The following is a 21212-nucleotide window of genomic DNA, read 5'->3' on the forward strand; positions in this document are numbered from 1 at the left end:
TGTTACCCGTGAACAAGTAACTTAATAGATTCCAATGACCAAAGTCAGGGAATTGGCCTATGTCGTTAGATAAAGACAACAACATGAATGAAATATCACGTTTAGCAAATATAGTGAGATTAGATCCAGCGGGAGATGCTTGATGAGCAGTCCGACAAGCAGAGCTCTCATCTGGGTAAAAATGCTGGAGCGCTTGCCCGAGAGTGTCTGTGTGGTCACGTGATGTGCGTTTTCAGCGTTTTGGTGTTAACGGAGAGCTGTTCAGAAACGCTGGGTAAAACGCGAGTGTGGACGCGGATCGTATTTATTCTACAATGCCGTATTAAAACTAAAACGCACTAGTGTAAACGGGGCCGTAGAGTTTTACAGCTCTTTTTGATCCCCGCTTCTAGCAGCACACTCCATTTCCGCATTACTGGATCTGTAGCAACAACAGACCGCAAGGGATGATGGGAATTGTAGTTTTCGCTACCTCCCGTTCGCTTCATTCGCCTGAGCAAATTTTCTCAAAAGACCTATAGTTTTACCGAGTCATGCGACTACGGTAATATCGAAAAAAATTAATATTGCGGTATGACGGTATTTACAATACCGTTACATCCCTACCATTTAGTGATTCATAGTCAAGTAACAATACTTTAAAATATATTCTAAATGTAACTGGGAGCCATTATAAAGACCTGAGAACAGGTGGGATGTGCTCTGATATTCTGCTTTTGGTCAGAATCCTGGCTGCAGTGTTCTGGATGAGTTGCAACTGTCTGACTGTCATTTTGGGGGTGTGTACACAGCTCGCTGTTTTAGGGGTGTGTTGCTTCACATAAAAAATTAGTCACGGCTTCCAGCACAATTTAACAAGGGGGCGGAGCCAAGAACTCCCACGCTCTGTGTTAGCAACAGAAAGGCAGACATAGAGAAGCCAAGCTACATGGGTGAGAGGTTCAGCATTCAGCCGTACATGTACGACTCGGACACAGACCAAGCAGAGAGTACACAATCATTTGTGTCTTTGTATAGTTTTACAGCCAACTGTGTGCTAGTTTCAAGTCCCGAGCTTTTACACCGAGACTAATAACCACGCACACTGAATTAACTTTGACTGAGGCACCAGATGCGTTGCTCGAAGCCGCAACACAGCACACCAGACACTCTCTGTAGCGCGGCAGAAACATGAATAATATTAGAGTGATAATGTGTAGAATATTGATCTTGTGTTGAGCCCAATGAGCCTTACATCTAAAATTAGATCAAGGATGTTCCTTTAGTGATATCGCTTTGACTCACACGCTGAATATGGGAGACGTGAAACAACAAACTAAGGGTTTGGTAATGCACCTATCAATCAATATTGGTGGGCAGGGGGACAACAGACCGCAAGTTGCGGTCGCTCTGAAAAATCGCTCCAATTGGTCCACCGTTTTTATGTTGTTAAATTAAAAAAAAAGGACTGCGTGTGTTTTTATCACCTCAATATGACGGTCTATACACTATACTGTACCTACACATATGTCTGTCCAAACGGCTTGAAAAGTAGATTTTTCACCATAGGTGTCCTTTAAACTTTTCTCCTTACTTTACCTTCACTCTTTACTTTACTCCTTATTTTTGTGAATAAGGAAATGCTGTTATACGCACACCACTAAAGACATCTATACTTGTTAAGCGCAAAGATTTGTTTCCAAACTATTTCTAAATTCAGTTCGAATTTCCAGCAAGCGAATAAAAGAACAATAATAACAAAGTGTGATCAAAAAACTGAGTTATATTCAAACACACATTATATTCTTATGCCCCATACAGTGATGCAGACACCTCCAAAACCCAACAGGTAGACAAATCTAAATTTGTTTTTATTAAAACAAATTTGAATATGCATATAATAAATAATAATACTAATAATGATAACATTATACAAATGCAAATTGTCTAAAGAAAAGACCCTTAAGGGGAAGAAGGATTTGAGGTGGTGGTTTTTGAAAGATATTTGTGTTTTGCTGTACATTCTGTGTGTATTAAGCAATGTGGAAGCATTACATATGGACCTGCATAGGTGTATAACTAATGCACTCTGTGCTGAACTTTAAATCAGCTTTTAGTTGGTCAATGGCAAGGTTTATTTCAGTTCCCTAAAATAGCAACACATCTACTTTTTTCCACTTGAAAACCCATGAGTGCACAAAGTGGCACAAATGGATTTGCTATTTAAACAATGTGGTGCAAAACATGAAAATGACAGTTGCGCTGATCTGCAAATTGCAACAAATCACACCACACGTCTTGCGCCTTATGCCTAGTTCAGACTGTGTGATTTTAGCCCCGATTTTGGCTCGCCGGCAGGTTTTGAGAAATCGCCGACAAATGCCTGAAATCACAGGCAAATCGCTGCTCGTGCACGTGAGTGACAATCACACAGTATGAACGATCAAAGACGCGATCTGAGAGAATCACAGATGAGTCGCCGATGCCTGTGAGATATTTGGCGTGCTAAATATCTGGAGCTGTCGGCGATTCAAATGTCGTGTGAATTGAGTTATGACTGAAAATAACATCAGCCATCGCCTACAGCCAATGAGAGAGCAGCTTTCACTTGTGTGTACGTGTGTGTATACCTGCTGCAGGCCAGCGGAAGGCTGAGGGAGAAGTTAAAAGCGATCTTTTTCGGTTTATTTGGACCCACGAAATGAAGGAAAACTAGTGGAGGTTTGACAGGACTCAGGACCAACCGTGTCTGTTTGACGTTTCATACAGAAAGAAATTAGTTTATTATCAACGTTGAGGAGATATGGCTAATTCCCTTTAAACCCAGGTGAGCAAACATGTACATGTTCTACCTCATTAAAGGCTTCTTTCTCATTATGTAATTAATAACAAAAGATATACATGTTTTTGGCTGTGAGGCGTAGTTTGGACGAAGTTGTCGGCGATTCTGCTATAGTAAAGTCATGCAATTTGAATGTCCATGTCGCCGAACCATCTTGCAGTGTAAACAAAGCAGCAACGAAACGCTAGCCCAGATAGTCATGCAGTGTGAAAACATCTGTGACAAGACTAGTTTGAAAATCATGCAGTCTGAACTCGGCATTATTGCGCCGGGTGTATTATAGGGACCATTCAGTACAAATAGCGCATTTGTTACAAATTAACACAATGTACTAAAAACTGAAAAAAAATGTAACTTTTTAAAAAGTTTTTTTGCATACTGCAACAATCTATTGCAATTCAATTGCTGTTCACAGTGTAAAAAGAAAGTAGTTCCTCTTCTATAAAAAGTGAGAAAAACTGGTGCCTTAAAAGCGACAAGTTGACTTTACTTAAAAAGTGAGTAAACACACTGAAACTGTTAAATAAATTCAACTAATCATTCTAAAAGCCACACGTTTACCTACTTTTTACAATAAAGTCAACTAGTCACTTTAAAACCAATGTCTACTCACTTTTCGAGTCAACTAATCATGCTAAAATCAATGTTTACTTTCTCATTTAGTCAACTAAATACTCTAAAAGCAATGTTTGTTTTTTTAAGTAAGTCAAATAATCAGTTTAAAAGCATCACATTTACCTGCTTTTTGCAACAGTCAACTAATCGCTTTAAAATCAACATTTATTCACTTTTTAAAATAAAGTCAACTAATTATTCTAAAAGCAACATGTTTATTCACTTTTAACAATGAAGTCAACCAATTGCGCTAAAATCAATGTGTTTACTTTCTTTTTAAGTCTACTAATAGCTTTAACACCATCATGTTTACTAGCTTTTTACAATGCTCAAGTAATGGTTTTAAAAGCAATGAGTCAACTAAAAAACTGAGTGAAAAAATTAGTTGCTTTAAAAACAAGTTTACTTACTTTTTTATGTAAAGTCAATTATTTGCTTTTAACAGTGCATAAGCACTGTATTAATTATGTCAGGCTATTAGTTAAGTAGCCACTCTGTAAAAACAAAACAGTAACATGTACAGTTCATGATCTGGTATCCCATGTTCTGGTAGTCAACCACTGTTGATTTGATGGTCAAATCTCTTCACACCCTAACCTGATTTTACCAAGCAGTACAATTTCCTAGATCGACATCTATGTTGATCTTGGAACAACAATTCAATCTGCCAATCAGTATTAAGGGGTCATGTTTTTAATTTCATTTATGATAAGTTTACGCTTACGCTTAGGATTATATACTTTTACATGGTTGTTTTCCAACTAATATTCCCAACCCAGGCTCATTCTAAAAACATAGTCCTGTGGACATTTCTGGAGACCGCCGTGAACCGCAAGAGGACGCTGTGTGCGTTTTTTCGCATGTCAATTGTCTCTTGCAAGTGTTCTTGTGTAGACCCACTGGAGGCCGCTGTTGAGTGACCATCTGTCTGACTGACTGAATGATTAACTGGGCGACCGGCCAATTAGCCGACCCACCCTCCTCCTCCTTCCCTAAAATCAACCAATTTTACGAATTGACCTGCCCACCCGCTTACTTCCCTAAACCCAACCAACAATTTACAAAAGCCGTCCAGAAAAAGAAAAGCTCTTGTCTGGTTTTGACCGCATTTTTGGATTCCACCACATTCCTCACCCTGTTGTGAACTTGTTCACTTTATTTTTCGGATTCTGTTTCTGTCTTAACAGATTTCTAAAACCGCTCTTCCCCGGACTCGAACCCGGTCGTCGTCGTCATCATCTCCTCTCTGCGTCCCAACTCCGCCAACGGGAATAAGTATGGATTACATTTTCGAACAAAAATGATGTTTCAAAATCAACATAGATAATAATCCAGGATCACATCGTACTTGGCAAAATCATGAAGTGCTATCTGTACATGCCTATAAACTGAACACTGAGTTTGCATGCACAATAAGCAAAATTAGCAAGATTAACAAAATAATAATTTGTTGCAGGACTAACCCTGAGTACAGTTCATGAAACAGCATTGATGAAAATCTCACTGATAGAACGTGAAAGCAAATACAAAAACAAAAACAACAACAACAACAACAAGAATATGGTAATAGTGTTAAACTTCTTTGAGACTCTTGTTCTGACTAACTCTGCTGGAAACATCTCTCTCCTTCTCTCTCTCTCTCTCTCTCTTTCTCTCTCTCTCTCTCTCTCTCTCTCTCTCTCTCTCTCTCTCTCTCTCTTTGAATGAAATTATATTTTCTAATATTTAATTGTGAGTATAAGCCACTGTTGACATAAAAGGAATCATCTTTCAGTTCTTTACAATATATATATATATATATATATATATATATATATATATATATATATATATATATATATATATATATATATATATATATATATATATCATTAGAAGAGAAAATAAACGGGTCCACATATTTCTGATGTAACATTTGGAAAACCTGAATTCAACAAGCATAAACACTGGTTAGAGCTGCCTTCAGCTCACAGAAGAGAACAAATCTGTAGTTTAGTTGCAAGTAGTGAAGCTTTTATCCAATGAAGCTCACAGCACACACATTACAGAGACATTCCTCTCCACCAACCTGAAGGTTAAGAGCTTTGCTCCAGGGCACACTGGCAATGCCTCAGAAATCACATTGATTGGGGATCAGACCCGCGCATTTATGGCTAACAGTCCCATTTTAACCACTATACCTCACATCCAGGGCTGTTTTAGAGTATTTACTGAGAAATATGTTTTGTTGGAGTCTGTTTTGGAGTCTTCTGAAGCCATATTTTAGTTTTGTATGAGGAACACACCAGGGTAAACTGAAAACATATATTTTGGGCAGATTAAATTGGTCCTGTTAATTCCCTTTATACAAAATTAATCTCATGCAATGGTGGACAGTAACAAATCTTTTTTTTTACATCAATATGGTCGTCACAATTAGCACATTTTAATGTAACTGTACTTTAGCAAAGTACTTTTCGTCCCAAGCATAATACTGCATATTTTACGCCTAAATGACCCAGATTAAAAAGTTATGTTGAATAGAAAAATCTTTAACCAGTCAGGAATAGCAGGGTTTAATTCATGAATGAGATTTTCACTTAACATGTTAAACTGTTTCACAAACCACACTGAATAATTTACTGAATTAGACTGAACTGAATTCTTCGATTCTTCAGTTAATCTCACTGATTTAATTGATCCAGTGAGAGTATATCTCTGGTTAATGACTCACTGAACAAATGATTCTTTTAAAATGAGTCTGCAGTTAACAATTTGCTGACTCAAATGATCCAGACAGAGTTACAGTGAGTTCCAAAAAGAATACATCGCCCTCCGAAGGGCACTTAGGAGTGAAATCAACAATGCCCACCATATTGAAGTGTCAAACTGTCCAAACTGAAGTGCTAGTTTTAAGCCACTTCGAAGAGACCCTTTGGAAAAAAATACAACTTATAGGACACTTCAGACAAAGATAATTTGAGCAGGAAAGTTGTTTGGTGTCGAATAGTGTGTTCAATATACTGTATAACTCCCTATGCCATAATCCCTTCAAAGGAACCCTGCAAAAGGATTTCCCACTGAACAAATGATTCGGTCAGATTGAGTCTGCAAGTAACAATTCAACTAAATCTAACTCTAACTCAACTAACTAACTGATTGAGTCTGAGGGAATTTCCAGTTAACGACTCACTGAACAAATGACTCGGTCAAAACTAGTTTACAGTTGTTAACAATTCACTGATTCAAATGATCCAGACAGAGTTACAGTGTGTTCCACACAGGATCACCCCTAAGTGAAGTTAGGAGTAAAAACAATCATGGCTTCTATACTCACTATATTTCACTATATTAAAGTGTCAAAACAGTGCTCAAAACGGCCCACTTTGAAGGGACCCTTTGCAAAGGGATACAACTGTTAAGACACATCAGGCCATGATCCTTTGAGTAGGAATGTTGTTTGGTGTCAAACAGCATGTTCAATATGTAAGGACACATTCCTATTCCATAATCCTTACAAAGGGACCGTCCATAAGGATTAGGGCATAGGGATGAGCCTTTCCTAATAGAACAGAGAGCATGTCTCTAGTAAATGACTCACTGAACAAATAATTTATTCAGAGTGAGTCTGCAAGTAACAATTCAACTGATCCAGTCAGAATGAATCTCAAGTTAACGACTCACTGAACAAATGACTCAAACGAAACGAGTTAACAATTAACAATTCACTGATTCAAATGATTTAGACAATGTTACAGTGTGTTCCAAACAGGATATATCACCCTAAAGGGCACTTAGGAGTGCAAACAATCATTGGCACTATAATGAAGAGTCATTACAAATTTAAGTGCTCAAAACGGCCCACTTCGAAGGGACCCTTTGCAAAGGGATACATCTGATAAGACATTTCAGGCCATGATCCTTTGAACAGGAATGTTGTTTGGTTTCGAAAAGCTTGTTCAATATGTAAGGACTCATTCCTATGCCATAATCCTTTCAAGGGACTCTCAAAAAGGATTAGAGCATAGGGATGAGCCTTTCCCAATGGAACAGAGTGCATGTCTCCAGTCCATGAGTCACTTAACAAATGATTCAGTCAGAGCGGGTCTGCAAGTAACAATTCAACTGATTTAAATTATCCAGTCAGAGTGAGTCTCCAGTTAATGACTCACTGAACAAATGATTCAGTCAGAGCCCGTTTGCAAGTAACAGTTCAACTGATTAAACTGATCCAGTCAGAGTGCGTCTCCAGAACAAATAACTTGGTAAGAACAACTCTGCACCCAACAAACTACTGAATCAAATGAATGTGGCTTACGCACAAAATGCTATTAAATGTGCATATGCCAATTACCAAAAAACAAACTTGACAGAAGAATTTGTGCAGCCATAAGTAAACTCTAAGTAAACATCTATTCATTTTATTTATTTGGTTGCAGGCACCGACCCAGATGTTCACCCACCGTCCTCCCCATCACCACCAGGTTGGCCCTGTCCAAAGGGGAAGGCTCTGCCCCTGCCTTTGTCCTCAACAGACGTTGCTGGATCTAAAAGCTTCCAAACCAAGCTACGGATGGGGCCTCCGCCAAATAAATCCAATGTTTTGTGACACTCTTGTCAAATAATACTCATCAATAAATGCAGTATCATAATCATCTCCCTGGTCTTTCTGGTAGAAATGTTGTCGTCATCAACTTGTACATGTAACACACACACATATGTATATATATATATATATATATATATATATATATATATATATATATATATATATATATATATATATATATATATATATATATATATATATATATATATATATATATAGATATATATAGATATATATAGATATATATATAATACATTTAAAACCCCCAGACTGGAGACATACTCACGCTTTCTGCATCAAGCTGCTTCAGTGTTCTAATTTGCTAACTAGCAAACAAAGAACACAAAGCTCAAAAGCAGAACATTTAAGATTTATTTTTTTAAGTTTTTATAAGTTGTGAAATTTTGTGCTAAACAAGTATTGATGATAATACAGTGTCTTGCTGCACTGACCATAAGGGAAAGTAGCACCAACTTGCACTAAATACTAGACTTACGCTGGTTTTCTTGAATAAAATCAGGAAACAATGTAAATGAAATATGACAACAACACGCTGCAGTGTTCCAAACATGTATTGTTGTTGGCTAAGTGAACGAGTCGTTCATAACAGAGATCACAAACAATTTGATCCCTCCGTTAGCATTAGAAGTGAAAGCAGAAGAGGAGGTGTTTTAGGACATGGATTAGATCAAATTTAACAGGGAGGGAGGAGGATAATACATTTCCATGCACATGAACACGAACACTTTGTCAGCAATGCTTGTGCGGTCACTTTTCATCGATGCAGAAATGTGATGTAAAATTGTAATTTTTGTATTAGAAAACAAATATTTACATAATGACCACAGTAAAAAAACTCTCGATCATAGATGTGTATATGTGTATATATCTCTGGCTCTGGATGGCCAGTCCTTCACTGCACCTTAGTCCCACATTCATTTCAAGAAGCTTTACCCTGTACTAAAATGTCGGCTCTATTGACACGTTCCTTCTAATAGACAACAATAGTGTAGGCGACATCTAATGTAAATATCCATGGTCTTTCTTTGGTGCTGTTTAAAACACCACATCAAATCTGTGAAATAGTAGTAAATCAATTTTAAATTTCACATCTCAATTTTGATTAAGAAAAATTGTGATTAGATTTTATTCTTTAAATTGTACACCCCTAATCATGCAGCAAAACCAGCATTCACTTTAGATTTCAATTATTCCAATGTCTAAAAGCCAGTGCTAATGTAGCATCAGCCAAGTCATTTACTTATAAAATCTGGGATAGCATCTCTAATATGAGACAAATGAAAGTACATACCCAAGTGTCAGAGCAGAAATTAGAGCAGGAAACACCTTCAGCACTAAATCTCCTCTTACATAATGTTCGAAAACCATAATCCATAGCAGTATATCAAAGAGAATAAGATATAACACAGAGTCGTCATGGTAACCGTTACTGACCATGAAAAGCAGATTGCAGAGTTTGGGATGACAGTAAATCACAGCAGGACTGCGGTTCACAGCCTCTGCTGGAAGTGTTTCTTTTACAATTGCAGATTTATAAATACTAGTCACATCTGTGGCTCGTAAGTCCAGCGCCCGCAGGATACAGTAAATGGATTTTGATGTAAAACTACTATTGAACTTCTGAGTATAATCAGCACAGCAGTTTGAGAGGAGGGGGGGGGGGTAGGGGGTGAACTCAGTGAAATTATAAATATTCAACATTCCCAACATTTCCTCTGCTGTATTTCTATTTTTACAACACATTGCTACAGAATATGATAAAGAACATGTGGTTGCCATGGCAACTAAATGAGTCACAGATAGATAAGGATGTAGCCTCACGTGGAGCATCTCGCCTGACACACAATTACACACCATGACGCATTCAGGGTCACACCTGAGCAGCCACAGATATTTCCATTGGTGTGAAATCCTAGAAAATGATATCTGTGTCACTGACGTCGCAGATTGTGGCATTTGAGGTGGAGTTTAGTTCCGAGACACAGGCTGTTATGTAATCTGCAGTAGTCTAGGTATGCAGTTATTTCTTTCTATAAATTCTTGACAAGAAATTATGATATAATCAATTATCTTATTTTTACCAACTAGGCTGCATTTATTTTAAGTTCAAATTTACAAAGACAGTAATATTGTGAGATATTATTACAATCTCAAGTGGGTTCTACTATACTATCTACTACATGTAAAACAGCATTTATTTATGTAATTCAAAGCAGAATTTACAGCCTTAAAAGTCCAATCTCTACTTTTTCGCTGATCCACTGCCATGTCCCACTATACACCCGTAACCGACCTGCAATTAGCTAATTATAATGTATTTTTTATTACCCGACCCGTGGTTTATCAGCAGTGCCCGGAGATATAACCAACATTTAAGCATCACTAATGGGAGACAAAAATACAACCTTTACGGCTACAACCGTAACATTAGTTTCAGACAAAACTGCAATGTATTTTACTGGTGAATATGTAATTTAAAAACACTTTAGAAACATAGTATATGTATATTTTTTTTCATGAATTTAAACAGAAACCTATCTAAATGAAAACTTAATCAAAAATGAGCATCACTATGTCTGTGTCTGCACAGACATCAAGCTTTTCATCGGAGAATGTGGACATTAGGGTGTTTTTGAAGAAGAACATAAAACTTAATTTTAATATTCCAAATGTCCTTAGAGAGGACAAGCTTGTTTATCTTTCACTCTACAATGCAGTTATTTATTTAATTTTAGTTTACTTAGTTAAAATGGCTGCACTAATGTTTTTTCTGACTAGTCTATATTGGAGGTATGTATTTAATTTTAGTTGTTTACTCAGGTATCCTGACTGTACTAAAATGTGATTGCAAAGTTAATAAAGAAAAAGTTTAGTTGTTCTTGTTATTAAAGGTTCAGGACACCCCGGAGAACTTTTTTTTTATGTAAACAGATGTGTGTGTGTTGAGCTTCAGTTAAGACAATGTTAGCACCTCTCAGCTTTAATTGTGGGGAAAACTGGATCATTTTGAGCTTTTGTCAGCTAATTTCAGCTTCTGGTTTTAAAATGATGTTTGGGGCGGGATCAAAATCGGCGACATAGCGCAGTACTGCAAGTGCAATGATGACGCGTCGGTTTCTCATTATTATTCATAGCAGAGTTTTCTTATCCTATGAGAAGAGCCGGCTGCTTAATTATTCATGAGACCTGCCAGACCTGCCAGTGTCAAGCCCAAGCTGAGAGACACGGAAACCACGGAACAGTATTTAGCCGTTCATGAAGGCTCATATGCGTTTGTTGATCCACGGGGTTTGTTGCATGTTTTCCCCCGCGATCTTGTCAGGGCCGATCATACAGCAAAGCTGTGTGTGTGCTGCTAGCATTTTCGTCGGGAGAGCAGCACGAGAATTAGAGAATGGCGGACGCTGTCTTTTATCCGGAGTTCGTTCACATAAGGACACATCGCCGTGCTGCTGTGTTTGCCTAAATCCTCCAGATTACCCGCAGGGCTAACGGTTAAAATAGACAGGTCAGGAGACCTGCTGCACTGAGTCTGCTGGATACGGGGATTGAGGGAGAATCCTCATTTATAGTGTTTACATGAACACACTTATCTTTTTAATGATATAAATTGTGGTTCTGTGTATATAAAATAACGAATAACAAATGTAGCAGTGCATTAAATCACTGTTCATTTCTTTGCATTTTAACTTTGTAAACTACAAACTCATGCGTCTCCTCACAGTTTGTCTCATTTTGTGAGCTAACTGACAACAACAGTTCTCCCCTGCTGGCTACGCCCACTCCTGCCCGATGCTTGCGGAGCTCCACGCCCATTAATCATGCACATCTTTTGAAAAAATTCTGAAGTAGACTTTAACCGAAAGTGGGGTGTGTCATGGCCCTTTAAGTAAATCTACTGTTCCTTAGCATTGCTGTTAAGATGACATCAACCCTAACCCCACAACAAACAGAAACCGAACCGAAGCGAACCAAACCGTGGCTCCAAAACCGTGAACCGAACCAAACCATGCCTTTGGTGTATCGTTACACCCCTAATATATATATATATATATATATATATATATATATATATATATATATATATATATATATATATATATATATATATATATATACAGTTAAAGTCTGCATTATTATTGTTTATTGTTTTTACTTTATTTCTGTTTAACGGAAAGCACAATTTTTTTCAACACTGTTCTAAACATAACAGTTTTGATAACTAATTTCTAATAACTGATCTATTTTATCTTTGCTATGATGACAGTAAAAATATTTTACTTGATATTTTAAGACACTTCTATACAGCTTCAAGTGACATTTAAAGGCATAACTAAGTTAATTAGGTTAACTGGGCAAGTTAGGGTAATTAGGCAAGTTATTTTATAATGATGGTTTGTTCTGACTATCGAAAAAAAAAAAATGCTTGAAAGAGCTAATGATTTTGTCCTTAAAATGGTGGACAATGACAAGGACATTGTCTGATAAGATTTTTTTTGTCTGTTTTTTATCTAGTGAAATATTATTTACTGTCATCATGGCAAAGATAAAATAAATCAGTTATTAGAAATAAGTTTTTAAAACTATTATGCTTAGAAATGTGTTAAAAAATATTATATCCATTAACAGAAATTGCGGATAAAAATAAACAAGCGGTCTAATAAGTCAGGGGGGCTAATAATTCTGACCTAAACTGTATATATGGTGCTGATGTTTAATGTATATTAAATCAGACTCATACAAAGTAGTGAATGCATTCTACATTTTCTGGGGAATCGGTGTTGCTACATTGAAAACATATGATTAGATTTGCGCCTTCTGATTGGTTCTTGGGATATAGCTGTATTTGCTGTCAAAGGCAAGTGGCGTTAAGCGGCTTTTGCAAACAAATTTCTAAATGCGCTGACACTGCGATTTAGATGATTTGAAGCAAATCTATTTGTTGATAGTGTACTCTGTGCCTAAAGCACTCAATGTCATTAGCTCACGTTTGGCGGAAATGGCATTTAGCGGCTTTGCATCTAGACTCTTTTAATCAGTTTCTTAAAAGTTACAACCCCAAATAGGTATTATAATGTACTGAAACTGTTGTGATGAATATTGATCATATAATATAGATATGATAAAGCATTGGGCTTACATTATAATGCATTAGCAATGCCCACAAAATGCATTATACATACAGGCTTCATAGAAAGTGCCATCAAAAATTCTTCTTTGGTGCGTTGAATAATGTAGTGGACAAGGAAGCCATAAAGGTTAAAAACCACTAATATAAAATAAAGAAGTCTATTCCTTCTGATAAAACTACAGAAAGCAGAGGGCTTTTTTACAGAGAGGGTCAAAAACTTTTAAATCAAGGCTAACTTTCAACCCTCTACTAAATAACAAAATAATAACCCTAGCTCTTTATTCCCATCCTCTTCATTTTTTGTCTATTACATAAAATATATATCTGGTTTAAGTTAATAAAGTGCCTGAGCTAGAACCCTTTTTTTTTCAGAACACTCCTCTGGCGTACAGCTTTCCTAAATTACAGCGATCATCTTATTCATTTTGTAAGAGAAGCAGAGTTCAAAACGTACAGCCAATGACCCAGGACAGCACTGCAATTCACCCAAGCACCCTCCAGATAAGACACACACAAAAAAAAAAGAACGACATTTACTTAACAAAAAAGCAGTCTCTAGTTGCATAACTCACTATTATCAAGTCTTTCCACCGCTACACCAAATCTCAAATGAAACAAAAAAACACCATAGACGAATGCTGACTATCAGCCATCAATCTGCAGTCATGTGAGCCTTGATGGTAAAAATATCACTAAAGAAAATGGTTTGCTTTACTCCCTTGAAAGTCCCTTGAAATCACCCTCCATTAGAGTAAACACTGGGGTTTCACCGTGCATGCTATTTGCAAATAGCTAATGAAGCAAGTGCAGGAAAGCCCGACTCTAAGGTGACGCAGAAAATCGGTTTCAGGCACTTCTTCACCAAAATGACGGTAATCTAAACCAACACCTAAAAGAGAGGAGTTTTCTTATGCATTCAGTCGAATCAGTGTCTGAGGGAGAATGAAGTTTACAGTCAGCTCTTTGTGTTCGGTCTCAGTAAACGGTTATATAAAGCTGAAGGAATGGAGCGGCAGAGAAAAGAAAATGTGTTGTGTTGGGTGCCTGAGCTGGAGATCTCACCTTTGATTGAGTCTCCCACTCACACCTACTGCTGCCCCGACACACACACACACACACACACACACACACAGGACACTGGCGTTCTGATGGACCCATAAGCCCTGCTAGTCAAAGCTTCAGCCAAAGAACAGCTCCTCACTTCATAACAGTGAGAAATGAGAGGAAGGGAAAGGTTTTTTTTCATAATGATTAATTTTTTTAACTCTGTTAACCCAGTGAAAAGTAAACCACACTGAACTAAATTGAACTTCAACTCTGAAAACTGCACTGGCAAAGTTTCAATTTACTAGAAATTCTATGTTAAGCTGCTTTGACACAATCTACATTGTAAAAGCGCTACAGAAATAAACATGACATTTTTAAATATTTAAATTTAATTTAATTAGTTTTTAACAAGTGTTTTGTAAGATATCCAAGTAAAATGAAACCTTATTCATACATTTAAACCAGTAAACCAGAGTTTTCTTTTGAAAACGCCCTGCCGTTATCAGCGGGCATGAATTTTCCAGTCCGCAGTGATAAAAAGGTCGGCCACCACTGGTGTACAGGCTGACGTAGAACTCTTCAAATGCATCCTTTAGAGGATGCAGCCTCTGAAATGAGGCACAGCTCATCAATTCCTTTAAATCCAACAAACACTCAGTTGGGGATATGTGCCTATGGCTATATGTTTGGGAAACTGCAAATACATGCGCTTACATACATCCAGCTAAATTTTGTGTGTAAAACAAATGCATTCAGGACAGTACCAGAAACCACCCAGCAAGCATTTTTAGTTTAGAAAAGATGTCTAATAGATGTCAAAACATAGTCATCTTGGCTTAAACTAGGCTAAATTTGGCCTGTCAGTTAAAATCGAATAGACGTACAAGAATAGGACAAAACTAGACTACTCATCAAATAAACAGAAAAGAATGATAATTTGTCTATTTGACAACTAGTCTAGTTTTAAGCTATTCTTATATTTCTATTAGATTTTCACAGACAGCTGAAGTTTAGCCTTGATTTAGCCAAGCTGTCTCTATGTAGGGCGTACTCACATTATGCTATCTAAACCGTGCCCAGGCTCCTTGTCTCGAATTGTTTGAGAATATGCTAGGTGTACCAGAGCGTGGTTCACTTGGGAAGGAACGCTTTTAGGGCTCTATTTTTACGGTCCATGCACAGAGCGCAAAACGCAGGGCACAAACTCTTTCGGGGCGTGTCAGAACGCATTTTTGCTAATTTAAGCACGGGAAAATCCTTTTTGCGCAGTGGCACATGGTCTAAAAGGGTTAAGTTTATTTTCTTAATGAGTTACAGGTGTGTTTTGAGAATAAACCAATCAAGAGTCTCATCTCCCATTACCTTTAAGAGCCAGCTGCGTCGTGCCATAAGCGCATTTGCTATTAACATGATGTAAAGTAAGTTCACTTTCGCTTTTGCTCTTGTGGATAAGGAAACCTTACCGCACAGACATCAATTAGCCTATAAATAATTAATTTTGTTTGTTAAGCGCAAAGATTTGTTTCAAAACTATTTCAAAATTCAGTTCTAATTTCCAGCAAATTAATAAATGAACAATAATAACAAAGTGTGGTCAAAATACTGAGTTATTTCCAAATACACCTGCTGTGCCCCATACGGTCTAAAACCTGACAGGTGGACAAATCTAAGCTTGTTTTTAATAAAACAAATATAAATATGGATATAATAAATAAAACTGCTAATAATAATAACATTATGCAAAAGAAAATTGAATGAATTGAAAAAGCCTCCCGAGATGAAGAAAGTAAGGCAGTGGTTTTTAAATTCATGTAGGCTAGAAATTAATATGTTTTGTAATTTTTTAATTATTTATATTTATATCCTATATATATCCTTATTATATATATATCCTTAATATATTATATCCTTTTCATATGTAAAGATATTTGCGTATTGCTCTACATCTTGTGTGTAGTGTGTAAGCTAGGCGAACAGACTATTTACAGTTTCTCAAAATACCAACGCGCCAAAACACGCCTGCTTTTTTAGACCAGAATGCCTATGGGCGCACATTTTAGCGCAAATGCATTTGCTATTTAAACAGTGTGGCGCAACACCTCAAAATGACCCTTGCGCCGAGCTAAAGGTAGCAAAAGACTATTGCGCCGCGCCTTGCGCCACATTGTGCCGGGTGTATGATAGGGCCCTAAGTGTGAGTGCAAAGCGTGCATGACCCCGAAACAGAAGACGAAAAATGACTTTTAAGGGACTGTTTGATATGGATTTATTAATCATTTTTACTGTTCAATGAATGCAAATTGTTGTAGATTATTAAAGACGCAAACCCCTCACTGCAGGACAACTGCACCTTCAGCAAACCTCCTAATACCTGCAGCACAAGGATTTTATGATTGTTTAGGAGCGTCAAAAGTGGCAGATCTGTTTGGTGAAATATTTGACAGTGTGTCAGTGCATCCCAAACGACAATAAAACTAAAGAAATCTCCACTGTGTTGGGCAAAAGCACTTACTGAAGAGCGCATCATCGATGAGGTAAGCATGTAATGTAATGTCAGTGCAGACCGTCAGGGGAGACGGGAGTGGGGACAAGCGTGCTTTGGCCCTGTTTAAGGCAACTGTACATAGTGTGAGTACGCCCTTAGATGTCTACTTAATTTCTATTAAACAAAGTTTTTTGCTGGGCAGGTAAAACAACTTGATCATTCCTCTCATGGACACAAGAAAAGGACGTGTAAATGTGGTCCAGTAACATATTTGAAATTGTCATAAATGTACACAGCAGCTTCTATTAGATTTGAAGAAGAAAAAAAATTGTAGCCACATGTATTGCAGTTTCCAAAAATGTAGCCCTGGGCTTGTATCACCAGTGAGCTCATCGATTGTATGTTTGAATACCAGAAAAATCTGACAAAAGCCCCTTTCACACAGTGATACCGATAAATATATCTGGAAAATTTCCAGAATGACTTTACTGGTTATTTAAAAAAAAAACACTGTTCACACAGGCAAGGACGTTACCGAATTTTACCAGAATGGACCATTCAGACATCCGTTCCAAAATACCGGTAAATTATGCCATCACATTCATTCAAGTCTTTTTCGGCTTAGCCGCAACCCAACACTGGGAACCCCATACACACTCATTCCCACAAATACATACACTATGGAAAATTTAGCCTACCCAATTCACCTGTACCACATGTCTTTGGACAGTGGAGGAAATTGGAGCACCCAGAGGAAACCCACTCAAATGCAGCGAGAACATGCAAACTCCACACAGAAACGCCAACTGACTCAGCCGAGGCTCACCAAGCAACCTTCTTGCTGTGAGGCGACAGCACTACCTACTACACCACTGCATCACCTCTGACATCACAGGAAATAGAAATTGTTTCTAAAATATGAATTTCAGGTGTTGGTTAAAACAAAAACTTCTTTTAATACGAAAAACATTCCTTCTATCGTGTGCCATTACTTTTATATAGAACATGACTTAAATCAGCCTTAAACGAGCTTTTATTCTGAAAAGTCAGGCACGCTACTCCTGTTGGTGTTGTCAATCTGGCAACCTGCACTTGAGTGTGTTTGAACCAGCAGTGCAATACCTAGTTCAACCACTGGGTACCAAGCTTATATACTGCACCTTTAACAACATAAACGCTTAAGGTTATATCACAATTAACTAAAAGTAAAGAGAAGAAACTAGATAGTCTAAATGTGTGGCTTTTGTACAAAATTAATTGAACCACCTTTTTAGGCAAATATTATGCTGTTTCAACTAATATGATTTAAAAACAAATTCCAACCAAAGTCTATTTAGGAACCAAAAGGAACAGTAAAAGGCACAAGCAAAGAGCCAAAATGTGACTAAAATTAGGTTCTGACAAGTAAATAAAAAGGAGTTATTGGTCATTTGGCTGCAACATTATATATGAAAATAATTACAAGAGTGATACTCTGCATTACCAATCTGTTTGAGCCTGACAAAAAATTTCACCTCAGTAGCTATATGTGACATTATTATTTTGGACAAATTGTGTTGGTTTTATGACAGGAGACTCATTAAATTAAAAGACTTTTTAAAACAGCATTTTACAAAGTTGTAATTAAAGATTACTGGAATACATTTTGCAGGAAAGAGTTCTACTTCAAAATGTCTTGTTTAATTATGCCAGTGCATAATTTATGTGTTTTGCGTGCCAATTCTTTGTAACTGTGTGTGAAATTTGTCAAAGTCAAAGTCAAAATGGTTTATTTTTAACAATGTTCCACATAAAGTGCTGCTGTGATACGAGTGTTATTAGATTACTAGACTGTCCTGTTTAAATTTCATCAATATGAAATATAAGCTCAGTCATTTTTATTTTATTTGTTGTATTTATATGCCGTTTATTCCTGGGCCTTTATAATTTAATTTAATTTAATTTAATTTAATTTAATTTAATTTAATTTAATTTAATTTAATTTAATTTAATTTAATTTAATTTAATTTAATTTAATTTAATTTAATTTAATTTCTCTATCACAAGACCAAAAATAACTACAAATAAGATCAATGAATCAACCAATGAATAAGTCAGTCTGTAATGTGAGGTGGATGCTGACAACAAAGTGCGGGTCCAAATGCAGGTTTATTGACAATCTTAGGGCAAGCACAATCAGGAGCAAACAGGGCCGGCACATCCATAGAGGCGACCTAGGCGGCCGCCTAGAGCGTCAGAATAGAGATGGTGGTGTTTCCGACACTACCCTCACCACCCGCGAGGGTGTTGAGGGTAGTGTCATACAACTGTTTGCTCCAGCCCTGGGAGCAAACAGTTGTATGCAGGCAAATCTAGAGTTCTTGTCCATATACCGGCTGATTTGTAGTCCTTTAACAATCTGCGTGTTTACCAGCGATCTGCCAGGATTAGATTGCTGGTGATTGTGACACAGTCAAAATAAAATATGTTGATAGTGATAATAATGTGCCAGATATGTATTATACATAATGTGCAATAGTACATCAACTTACTATATTTATGATAGTTTATGTATAACACTGAATGAACTCATAATACAGTTTATTTCTTTTTTATGTATTTTTAATTTTTTTTCTCAGAAAACTTTACTGTAAATGTTTCGTGCTATACTAAACAGGTGTTTTAAAAATAATGGTTCTAATTCAAATAGACTTTATCTCAAGTTTTCATCTCATTTTTTATTATGCTATTATTTATTTATATAAATAATTTATATATAAACAGTGGGAAAATGGTAGGAACAAAAGACTGACAATTTGACTGTCGTCATTAACTGAACATGTCATCAAATCACCATGGAAACTCCAGCATTCTGCCATACAGCTAAATGTTAAACATGCGCTTATAGATTAACAATGAGAGATAAAGACAGTGAAGGCCTCCTCTCGAATGTAAGGCAAACTAATATGAACATGATGCTGAGTGAAGACGTTTCTGCGTTTCCTTGAAAGGTTTTGTCAGTCCGTCAGATGAGAGATACTGAGAGTATTTAGGAATTATTGCTTCTATGGGAACTATAAAATCTCTGACACACAGTTTCTCTAAGACTGAGGATCAGATTTGACAAAATTATGAACAATAACATATGGCAATATTACAAAATTATCCAGTCACAGTAAATATCAACCTATTAAAAAGACATTTGAACTCGCAATCAGTATGATTTTTAGAATTCACAGACACACGATTGAGTTTAAATAGTTTTCACTAGATTAAATTATTATAATGCATATATTATACAGTACATTATACATTATTATATATATTATACATTATATATATATATATATATATATATATATATATATATATATATATATATATATATATATATATATATATGATTTTATTATTAGTAGTAGTATACATGATTTTTCAGTTAACTATGTATTTATTCTAAATTTAATGGCTTTAGTTTAGATTTAGCACCATTTTTGTATTTGATTCTTTGATACAATTCTTTAATTTAAAGATTTAAATTAGAACACAAAAGGAGATATTTTGAAAAATGTTAGAAACAGTTTGTCATTGACTTCCTAATTAAGATGGAAAACAGTAAGTCAAAGACAACCAGATCTCTAACATTGTTTAATATATCTTCTTAATGTCCCCAGTATACTTTAGAGGGGTGGCCCACTATTGTTCTATTTCTGGATTTGGGCTTCCAAAGGACACAACACAAAGAGAAAAGCGCTTACAGTTTAACTTAAATTACGTTTCAGAGAATTATATAATATGATTATATATATATATATATATATATATATATATATATATATATATATATATATATATATATATATATATATATATATATATATATATATATATAGCGCTAGCATTTGACAAAGGTGAACTCCCAGAATCTCTTCCAGTTCAGTGCTGGATTTGGTTAAAACTCCTCCAACAGACAAAGCTGTGGATTGTGAGCCACAACTTGTAAGTGTTTTTATTTGTTAAAATTGATCAACTACAGGCACAGTTCCTAGCGTTAATGGTATGCTGTAGCAAGCACGTAAACAAGGATGTGTAAACAATGGGAAATGCTGTTTGGCACCGCTAACAATTTAGCTACAAATTCATATTCATAAGTCAAACCCCTGTAAACAGCCACAATCTTCAGCAGCACGTGCAGCTTCTCTCTATATGCGTCTCTCTATGCATGTCTCTCTATGCGGCTGCTTACCATGTGTTCTACATCTCAAATAACAAATTCGCAAAAGATAACATTTTATATTATTTATATTAAAAAGAGAACGTTTTATATTACTTACACATGCTTATTCCGAATATATGTAAAAGACACTTGTCAGATTTTATGTTAGAGATCAGGAGTGAGCTGTGTGCTCTTTATGTCTGTCTGATTCAGGTAGCTAACGCTGCTAACAGCTGCTCTGAACCTCTGACTGGACTGTTTACACAGCGAAAAAGCCTGTGCTTTTAGGGCAGTAATGTGGAGCCAATC

General features: G+C 36.4%; 1 protein-coding gene and 1 long non-coding RNA gene across 10 annotated transcripts in view; one reads left to right on the plus strand and one right to left on the minus strand.

Annotated features, from left to right (window-relative positions):
• The window catches only part of dlgap2b (discs, large (Drosophila) homolog-associated protein 2b), a 309310-nt gene that overhangs the window by 182854 nt on the left and 105244 nt on the right, over window positions 1-21212 (minus strand). The window lies entirely within an intron of this gene.
• Window positions 1-21212, plus strand: part of LOC147832164 (uncharacterized) — a 117078-nt gene that overhangs the window by 51548 nt on the left and 44318 nt on the right. The window lies entirely within an intron of this gene.

This window comes from Danio rerio, chromosome 20, assembly GCF_052040795.2.
Source record: "Danio rerio strain M-AB ecotype USA chromosome 20, GRCz13ab, whole genome shotgun sequence".
NCBI lineage: Eukaryota > Metazoa > Chordata > Actinopteri > Cypriniformes > Danionidae > Danio > Danio rerio.